This window comes from Diorhabda sublineata, unplaced genomic scaffold (genome assembly GCF_026230105.1).
Source record: "Diorhabda sublineata isolate icDioSubl1.1 unplaced genomic scaffold, icDioSubl1.1 Dsub_32, whole genome shotgun sequence".
NCBI classification, from domain to species: Eukaryota; Metazoa; Arthropoda; class Insecta; order Coleoptera; family Chrysomelidae; genus Diorhabda; species Diorhabda sublineata.
In genome coordinates this window covers 145,001-155,000 of record NW_026614255.1, presented here as the reverse complement: position 1 = coordinate 155,000, position 10,000 = coordinate 145,001, and the positions used below count along the sequence as shown (strand labels likewise).

General features: G+C 40.8%; 3 non-coding genes across 3 annotated transcripts in view; all 3 read left to right on the top strand.

Annotated features, from left to right (window-relative positions):
• Positions 1–5,642: 5,642 nt before the first annotated feature.
• Positions 5,643–7,564, top strand: LOC130452250 (small subunit ribosomal RNA). Its single transcript, XR_008910892.1, has one exon. It is a non-coding gene; the product is annotated as a small subunit ribosomal RNA (ribosomal RNA).
• A 1,165-nt stretch (positions 7,565–8,729) lies between these two features.
• Positions 8,730–8,885, top strand: LOC130452239 (5.8S ribosomal RNA). Its single transcript, XR_008910881.1, has one exon. It is a non-coding gene; the product is annotated as a 5.8S ribosomal RNA (ribosomal RNA).
• Positions 8,886–9,519: 634 nt separating this feature from the next.
• Positions 9,520–10,000, top strand: part of LOC130452261 (large subunit ribosomal RNA) — a 4,097-nt gene continuing 3,616 nt past the window's right edge. The window contains exon 1 of the ribosomal RNA XR_008910903.1: positions 9,520–10,000. This exon is cut by the window's right edge and continues 3,616 nt beyond it. This is a non-coding gene — a ribosomal RNA (large subunit ribosomal RNA).

Here is a 10,000-nt window from a genome sequence, read left to right as displayed (position 1 = left end):
CGACAAGTTCTTATATCCTACCGGCCAGAAGAAAAACTAAACACGGTTTTATAGACACTAGCGCCACCTGCCGGCAAGAAGACAAACTAAACACGGTTTTATAGACACTAGCGCCCTCTGCCGGCCTGAAGCCACGCTTAACACGGTTTTATACACACTAGCGCCACCTGCCGGCCAGAAGACAAACTAAACACGGTTTTATAGACACTAGCGCCCTCTGCCAGCCAGACGCCAAACTTGACACGAATTTACAGACACTAGCGCCCTCTGCCGGCCAGAAGACAAACTAAACACGGTTTTATAGACACTAGCGCCCTCTGCCGGCCAGGCGCCAAACTTGCACGAATTCACAGACACTAGCGCCACCTGCCGGCCAGGCGCCAAACTTGCACGAATTCACAGACACTAGCGCCACCTGCCGGCCAGGCGCCAAACTTGCACGAATTCACAGACACTAGCGCCACCTGCCGGCCAGAAGCCACACTTAACACGGTTTTATAGACACTAGCGCCCTCTGCCGGCCAGGCGCCAAACTTGCACGAATTCACAGACACTAGCGCCACCTGCCGGCCAGAAGCCACACTTAACACGGTTTTATAGACACTAGCGCCCTCTGCCGGCCAGAAGACAAACTAAACACGGTTTTATAGACACTAGCGCCCTCTGCCGGCCAGGCGCCAAACTTGACACGAATTTACAGACACTAGCGCCACCTGCCGGCCAGAAGCCACACTTAACACGGTTTTATAGACACTAGCGCCCTCTGCCGGCCAGACGCCAAACTTGACACGAATTTACAGACACTAGCGCCCTCTGCCGGCCAGAAGCCACACTTAACACGGTTTTATAGACACTAGTGCCCTCTACCGGCCAGACGCCAAACTTGACACGAATTTACAGACACTAGCGCCACCTGCCGGCCAGAAGCCACACTTAACACGGTTTTATAGACACTAGCGCCCTCTGCCGGCCAGACGCCAAACTTGACACGGTTTTTTTTTTTCGATGTTATTACTATTTCATACAACTTTTATATGTTACACCTCGACAAGTTCTTATATCCTACCGGCCAGAAGAAAAACTAAACACGGTTTTATAGACACTAGCGCCACCTGCCGGCAAGAAGACAAACTAAACACGGTTTTATAGACACTAGCGCCACCTGCCGGCCAGAAGCCACACTTAACACGGTTTTATAGACACTAGCGCCCTCTGCCGGCCAGGCGCCAAACTTGCACGAATTCACAGACACTAGCGCCACCTGCCGGCCAGAAGCCACACTTAACACGGTTTTATAGACACTAGCGCCCTCTGCCGGCCAGAAGACAAACTAAACACGGTTTTATAGACACTAGCGCCCTCTGCCAGCCAGACGCCAAACTTGACACGAATTTACAGACACTAGCGCCCTCTGCCGGCCAGAAGACAAACTAAACACGGTTTTATAGACACTAGCGCCCTCTGCCAGCCAGACGCCAAACTTGACACGAATTTACAGACACTAGCGCCCTCTGCCGGCCAGAAGACAAACTAAACACGGTTTTATAGACACTAGCGCCCTCTGCCGGCCAGGCGCCAAACTTGACACGAATTTACAGACACTAGCGCCCTCTACCGGCCAGAAGCCACACTTAACACGGTTTTATAGACACTAGTGCCCTCTACCGGCCAGACGCCAAACTTGACACGAATTTACAGACACTAGCGCCCTCTGCCAGCCAGACGCCAAACTTGACACGAATTTACAGACACTTGCGCCCTCTGCCGGCCAGAAGACAAACTAAACACGGTTTTATAGACACTAGCGCCCTCTGCCGGCCAGACGCCAAACTTGACACGAATTTACAGACACTAGCGCCACCTGCCGGCCAGAAGCCACACTTAACACGGTTTTATAGACACTAGCGCCCTCTGCCGGCCAGGCGCCAAACTTGCACGAATTCACAGACACTAGCGCCACCTGCCGGCCAGAAGCCACACTTAACACGGTTTTATAGACACTAGCGCCCTCTGCCGGCCAGAAGACAAACTAAACACGGTTTTATAGACACTAGCGCCCTCTGCCAGCCAGACGCCAAACTTGACACGAATTTACAGACACTAGCGCCCTCTGCCGGCCAGAAGACAAACTAAACACGGTTTTATAGACACTAGCGCCCTCTGCCAGCCAGACGCCAAACTTGACACGAATTTACAGACACTAGCGCCCTCTGCCGGCCAGAAGACAAACTAAACACGGTTTTATAGACACTAGCGCCCTCTGCCGGCCAGGCGCCAAACTTGACACGGTTTTTTTTTTCGATGTTATTACTATTTCATACAACTTTTATATGTTACACCTCGACAAGTTCTTATATCCTACCGGCCAGAAGAAAAACTAAACACGGTTTTATAGACACTAGCGCCCTCTGCCGGCCAGGCGCCAAACTTGACACGAATTTACAGACACTAGCGCCACCTGCCGGCCAGAAGCCACACTTAACACGGTTTTATAGACACTAGCGCCCTCTGCCGGCCAGGCGCCAAACTTGACACGAATTTACAGACACTAGCGCCACCTGCCGGCCAGAAGCCACACTTAACACGGTTTTATAGACACTAGCGCCCTCTGCCGGCCAGGCGCCAAACTTGCACGAATTCACAGACACTAGCGCCACCTGCCGGCCAGAAGCCACACTTAACACGGTTTTATAGACACTAGCGCCCTCTGCCGGCCAGAAGACAAACTAAACACGGTTTTATAGACACTAGCGCCCTCTGCCAGCCAGACGCCAAACTTGACACGAATTTACAGACACTAGCGCCCTCTGCCGGCCAGAAGACAAACTAAACACGGTTTTATAGACACTAGCGCCCTCTGCCGGCCAGACGCCAAACTTGACACGAATTTACAGACACTAGCGCCACCTGCCGGCCAGAAGCCACACTTAACACGGTTTTATAGACACTAGCGCCCTCTGCCGGCCAGACGCCAAACTTGACACGAATTTACAGACACTAGCGCCCTCTGCCGGCCTGAAGCCACGCTTAACACTTTTATATAATATACCTCGAACGGCTCCTACATACAAAACATCTCCATTCAATTTTCGCAATTCATCTTTTTCGACAAGTTCTTATATCGAGCGGAATATAATTTCATACTACTTGTTTTTCATTATTATCACTAATTTAATACAACTTTTATATAATACATCTCGGACGTTCATACATCGAGCGGCGATCTAATTTCATAATACTTTTTTCCGTTATTGTTAATATTTTCATAGCACTTTTATATAATATACCTCGAACGGCTCCTACATACAAAACATCTCCATTCAACTTTCACAATTCATCTTTTTCGACAAGTTCATATATTTAGGGAAAATCTCATTTCATAATACTTGTTTTTCATAATTATTACTATTTTCATACAACTTTTATATAATATATCTCGTACGTTCGTTCATCGAGCGGCGATCTAATTTCATAATACATTTTTTCCGTTATTGTCAATATTTTCCATAACACTTTTATATAATATACCTCGAACGGTTCCTACATACAAAACATCTCCATTCAACTTTTACAATTCATCTTTTTCGACAAGTTCATATATTTAGGGAAAATCTCATTTCATAATACTTGTTTTTCATAATTATTACTATTTTCATACAACTTTTATATAATACATCTCGTACGTTCGTTCATCGAGCGGCGATCTAATTTCATAATACATTTTTTCCGTTATTGTTAATATTTTCCATAACACTTTTATATAATATACCTCGAACGGTTCCTACATACAAAACATCTCCATTCAACTTTCACAATTCATCTTTTTCGACAAGTTCATATATTTAGGGAAAATCTCATTTCATAATACTTGTTTTTCATAATTATTACTATTTTCATACAACTTTTATATAATACATCTCGTACGTTCGTTCATCGAGCGGCGATCTAATTTCATAATACATTTTTTCCGTTATTGTCAATATTTTCCATAACACTTTTATATAATATACCTCGAACGGTTCCTACATACAAAACATCTCCATTCAACTTTCACAATTCATCTTTTTCGACAAGTTCATATATTTAGGGAAAATCTCATTTCATAATACTTGTTTTTCATAATTATTACTATTTTCATACAACTTTTATATAATACATCTCGTACGTTCGTTCATCGAGCGGCGATCTAATTTCATAATACATTTTTTCCGTTATTGTTAATATTTTCCATAACACTTTTATATAATATACCTCGAACGGTTCCTACATACAAAACATCTCCATTCAACTTTCACAATTCATCTTTTTCGACAAGTTCATATATTTAGGGAAAATCTCATTTCATAATACTTGTTTTTCATAATTATTACTTTTTTCATACAACTTTTATATAATACATCTCGTACGTTCGTTCATCGAGCGGCGATCTAATTTCATAATACATTTTTTCCGTTATTGTCAATATTTTCAATAACACTTTTATATAATATACCTCGAACGGCTCCTACACACAAAACGTCTCCATTCAACTTTCACAATTCATCTTTTTCGACAAGTTCATATATTTAGGGAAAATCTCATTTCATAATACTTGTTTTTCATTATTATCACTATTTTCATACAACTTTTATATAATACATCTCGTACGTTCGTACATCGAGCGGCAATCTAATTTCATAATACTTTTTTTCCGTTATTGTTAATATTTTCCATAACACTTTTACGTCTCGGACGGTATGAAGTTTCATAATACTTCTTTTTAATATTCATAATACATCTTTTATATATTTTCACTATACATCTTTATTAATGTTAATGTAGAAAGCGTACCGTTGTACAGCGCACATATATGTGTGGTGTATCGAAGTTGACGTCTCGTTAAATTTTAATGAACTCGTTATAATTTACGTAAAGACGTTGTATCGGTCATTCCACATTATAGTGGATTATATAGTTTTCTGAAAGGGTCCCCGTTCTCCTCCAATATATTATCGTATATTGCTAGCGGTTCCCTTTTTAGATATTATATCAATTTATCCACAAATTAAATATATATTGCGAGATCGCGAATTTAGCTAGCGTTTTACCGCGAGCGATTCATATGCGATCGTCTATAAAAATATATATAATAATATAACATTTATATTATTACACAACATTGCGATAACTCTCATTATTCCGAGCGAGAATAAAAATTTCGTTCATTATTATCTAATTGTAAACCATGTCGCTTACAATCTAGCGAAGGGTAGAGATAATGTCGAAATTCTATTCCGGTCGACGTAATTATATCTTATTTAAAATATCATTTCGATTAAATTTTAGATAAATTTATAGTCGATTCGGTGAAAATTTTATGAAATATAAGAAAAATATATTATAATATATAAAGCGTGGCGCCGAAAATTATATATTTTCAATAATAAGCGCAGCAAACACCACGCAAACGAAAAAGTAAATAACAATGTGTTTATTATATACGAGAATATAGATGAATATAAAATATTATGTGTATAAATATAAAATATATGTAATATGAAAAAACGTCATCATAATTCTCATCCTCACATTATGTGGTGGATATTGTTATTAAAACTTTTTCGATAATAGTTTTATTATATATAAAATACACAAATAGTAGTTCCCTGGTTGATCCTGCCAGTAGTCATATGCTTGTCTCAAAGATTAAGCCATGCATGTCTCAGTACAAGCCAAATTAAGGTGAAACCGCGAAAGGCTCATTAAATCAGTTATGGTTCCTTAGATCGTACCCACATTTACTTGGATAACTGTGGTAATTCTAGAGCTAATACATGCAAACAGAGTTCCGACCGGAGACGGAAGGAGCGCTTTTATTAGATCAAAACCAATCGGTGGCGGGCTTGCTCGTCATCGTACAATTTGGTGACTCTGAATAACTTTTCGCTGATCGCACGGTCTCGCACCGGCGACGCATCTTTCAAATGTCTGCCTTATCAACTGTCGATGGTAGGTTCTGCGCCTACCATGGTTGTAACGGGTAACGGGGAATCAGGGTTCGATTCCGGAGAGGGAGCCTGAGAAACGGCTACCACATCCAAGGAAGGCAGCAGGCGCGCAAATTACCCACTCCCGGCACGGGGAGGTAGTGACGAAAAATAACGATACGGGACTCATCCGAGGCCCCGTAATCGGAATGAGTACACTCTAAACCCTTTAACGAGGATCAATTGGAGGGCAAGTCTGGTGCCAGCAGCCGCGGTAATTCCAGCTCCAATAGCGTATATTAAAGTTGTTGCGGTTAAAAAGCTCGTAGTCGAATCTGTGTCCCACGCCGCTGGTTCATCGTACGCGGTGTCAACTGGCGTGTCGTGGGACGTCCTGCCGGTGGGCTTAGCTCGCAAGGGCGGCCCAACTCAATCCCGCCGCGGTGCTCTTGACTGAGTGTCGAGGTGGGCCGGCACGTTTACTTTGAACAAATTAGAGTGCTTAAAGCAGGCCAAAATTTTGCCTGAATACTGTGTGCATGGAATAATGGAATAGGACCTCGGTTCTATTTTGTTGGTTTTCGGAACCCCGAGGTAATGATTAATAGGAACGGATGGGGGCATTCGTATTGCGACGTTAGAGGTGAAATTCTTGGATCGTCGCAAGACGGACAGAAGCGAAAGCATTTGCCAAAAACGCTTTCATTGATCAAGAACGAAAGTTAGAGGTTCGAAGGCGATCAGATACCGCCCTAGTTCTAACCATAAACGATGCCAGCTAGCGATCCGCCGACGTTCCTCCGATGACTCGGCGGGCAGCTTCCGGGAAACCAAAGCTTTTGGGTTCCGGGGGAAGTATGGTTGCAAAGCTGAAACTTAAAGGAATTGACGGAAGGGCACCACCAGGAGTGGAGCCTGCGGCTTAATTTGACTCAACACGGGAAACCTCACCAGGCCCGGACACCGGAAGGATTGACAGATTGAGAGCTCTTTCTTGATTCGGTGGGTGGTGGTGCATGGCCGTTCTTAGTTGGTGGAGCGATTTGTCTGGTTAATTCCGATAACGAACGAGACTCTAGCCTGCTAACTAGGCGTATTTCGACATCCCAAAGGCCCGTCGGTATTGAGTTTCGGCTCTTGCCGTTCGCGGTTTTTACTGTCGGCGTACAAATAATTCTTCTTAGAGGGACAGGCGGCTTCTAGCCGCACGAGATTGAGCAATAACAGGTCTGTGATGCCCTTAGATGTTCTGGGCCGCACGCGCGCTACACTGAAGGAATCAGCGTGTCCTCCCTGGCCGAGCGGCCCGGGTAACCCGCTGAACCTCCTTCGTGCTAGGGATTGGGGCTTGCAATTGTTCCCCATGAACGAGGAATTCCCAGTAAGCGCGAGTCATAAGCTCGCGTTGATTACGTCCCTGCCCTTTGTACACACCGCCCGTCGCTACTACCGATTGAATGATTTAGTGAGGTCTTCGGACTGAGCGCGGTGGCGTTTCGGCGTCGCCGATGCTTCGGAAAGATGACCAAACTTGATCATTTAGAGGAAGTAAAAGTCGTAACAAGGTTTCCGTAGGTGAACCTGCGGAAGGATCATTACAGAGTATTTGTTCGTTTTTAAACAAAAAATAAAAAAACGAAATCAAGTCTGTATTATTATATTATATATAATTGTGAAAGAAATTTTTCTTTTCTACAAAATAATCGAACTCTTCAAAAGAAAATTTATATATGATATAAATATATGATGTATATATATTGAAATTTTTTTTTTTTTTTTTTATAAAATTCGAACAAGTTTCGAATAATATTTAAAAAAAAAAAAGATAAATATATTTCATACGTCTATAAAATATATATCTACATATATAAATTTACAGTAAAAATAACGAAAAATTTTTATCATAGATTAGTAGAAGGAGTCGACGACGACGACGACGACGAACGACGATGACGACACAATAGTAGTAACAATATATTTTTATTATTATATATATATATATATTAACGATTGACAGAACGATCATTAACAAAATTTCTTGTTAACTAAAAACGTTCTAATATAAAGAATCGTTATTATAATAAACGAAAAATATATAGATTATTGAAACGTCGTCTGTTGTTGTTGTTGTTGTTGTTGTTGTCGTCGTGTGTGTCTGTCTTCTGTATTTTTATGGAGAAATTTTATTTCGTTTTTTTATTATTACATAAGTTTTTTATCGATCGAAGGTAATACAAAAAAATTTCGACAATATTATATGTGATGATGATTATGTGAGATGATAAGACATTTTCTTCATCCGGGTACCTAAACGAAACTTTTAAGCACGTGTCGATTCTTTCGATATGTATAAAAATTCGTTTTAGAAATAATATTTCACGTATTATTTCGAAGGTGTTCGAAGATTTACGCCCGACCGTGTCGAAATTTGTATAAAACTTTCAAGATTAAAAAACTTGTAATAATTAAGAGGAATATATCGTGCGAGATATCTGTCTATGCGCGCCTCGTTTGTAATAAAACATGTGCAGCGGTTAAAATTTATCGGATATTTTTAAGTACGATATTATAATTTCTCTAAAATTTATATATAATTACCATTTAATAAATAATATATATATATATATATATATATATATATTATATAAATGTCGTTAGATAATTCTATACGCGTATAAAATATTATAATATTATTATTAATTTAATAATCAAATATTAAAAATACGACGAATAGAATATGAGAAAACGACATAATAAAATGATTACCCTGAACGGTGAATCACTTGGCTCGTGGGTCGATGAAGAACGCAGCTAATTGCGCGTCAACTTGTGAACTGCAGGACACATGAACATCGACATTTCGAACGCACATTGCGGTCCTCGGATACTCGTTCCCGGACCACTCCTGACTGAGGGTCGTATCAATTTAAAAGACTGCTTAGAATTTAAAATTTTTCAATTTATTATAGAAAAATAAATGACTAAGCGTGTTGGATGTGTGAGACACAATAACGCACACTAAAAGAAAACACACGCACATACTATAAACTTGTGCGTATTTTTTTTTTGTGCGGCATCCTAAAATGCGAAAAGCAGCGTAAATTTTTTATAGAAAAAATTTGCGCAATTTTTGAACACAACGACGCTATTACTACCATAAATTGATCGTGTGTATTTTTATATGAAATACATAAAATTTGTTTGGTAGAGTTATATTTACGTATATATAGTCGATAAATAAGTGTATATATTATATATATTTAAAATGATAACGCGGTCGTCGTGTCCGAGAGAAATAATAAAGTTTCGAAGACTGGACGTCTGACCAGTGTTTTTTTTTATATCATTTATACTGTATCGACAAAATATATGAATTTATATATATATATATATATATATATATATATATATATATATGTATAACTTGCTCTGCCGCCTCTATAAATAAAAACAAATAATGTTATATTTCGTATAATGTGATTAAACACACGTTTTTTTTTTTGTGATATTTTAGCGAATTGTATTTAAATATTATAGATATATTATAATATATCGACCTCAGAGCAGGTGAGATTACCCGCTGAATTTAAGCATATTACTAAGCGGAGGAAAAGAAACTAACTAGGATTCCCTTAGTAGCTGCGAGCGAACAGGGAAAAGCCCAGCACCGAATCCCGTGGTCGATATCGGCCACCGGGAAATGTGGTGTTAGGGAGGATCCGTTTATCACGAGATCGTGCGGCGCGTCCAAGTCCTTCTTGAACGGGGCCACAGCCCATAGAGGGTGCCAGGCCCGTAGCGACCGTTGCCGATTGCGTGAGGATCTCTCCTGAGAGTCGGGTTGCTTGAGAGTGCAGCCCTAAGTGGGTGGTAAACTCCATCTAAGGCTAAATATGACCACGAGACCGATAGCGAACAAGTACCGTGAGGGAAAGTTGAAAAGCACTTTGAAGAGAGAGTTCAAGAGTACGTGAAACCGTTCAGGGGTAAACCTGAGAAACCCGAAAGGTCGAAAGAGGAAATTCATTCGCGTT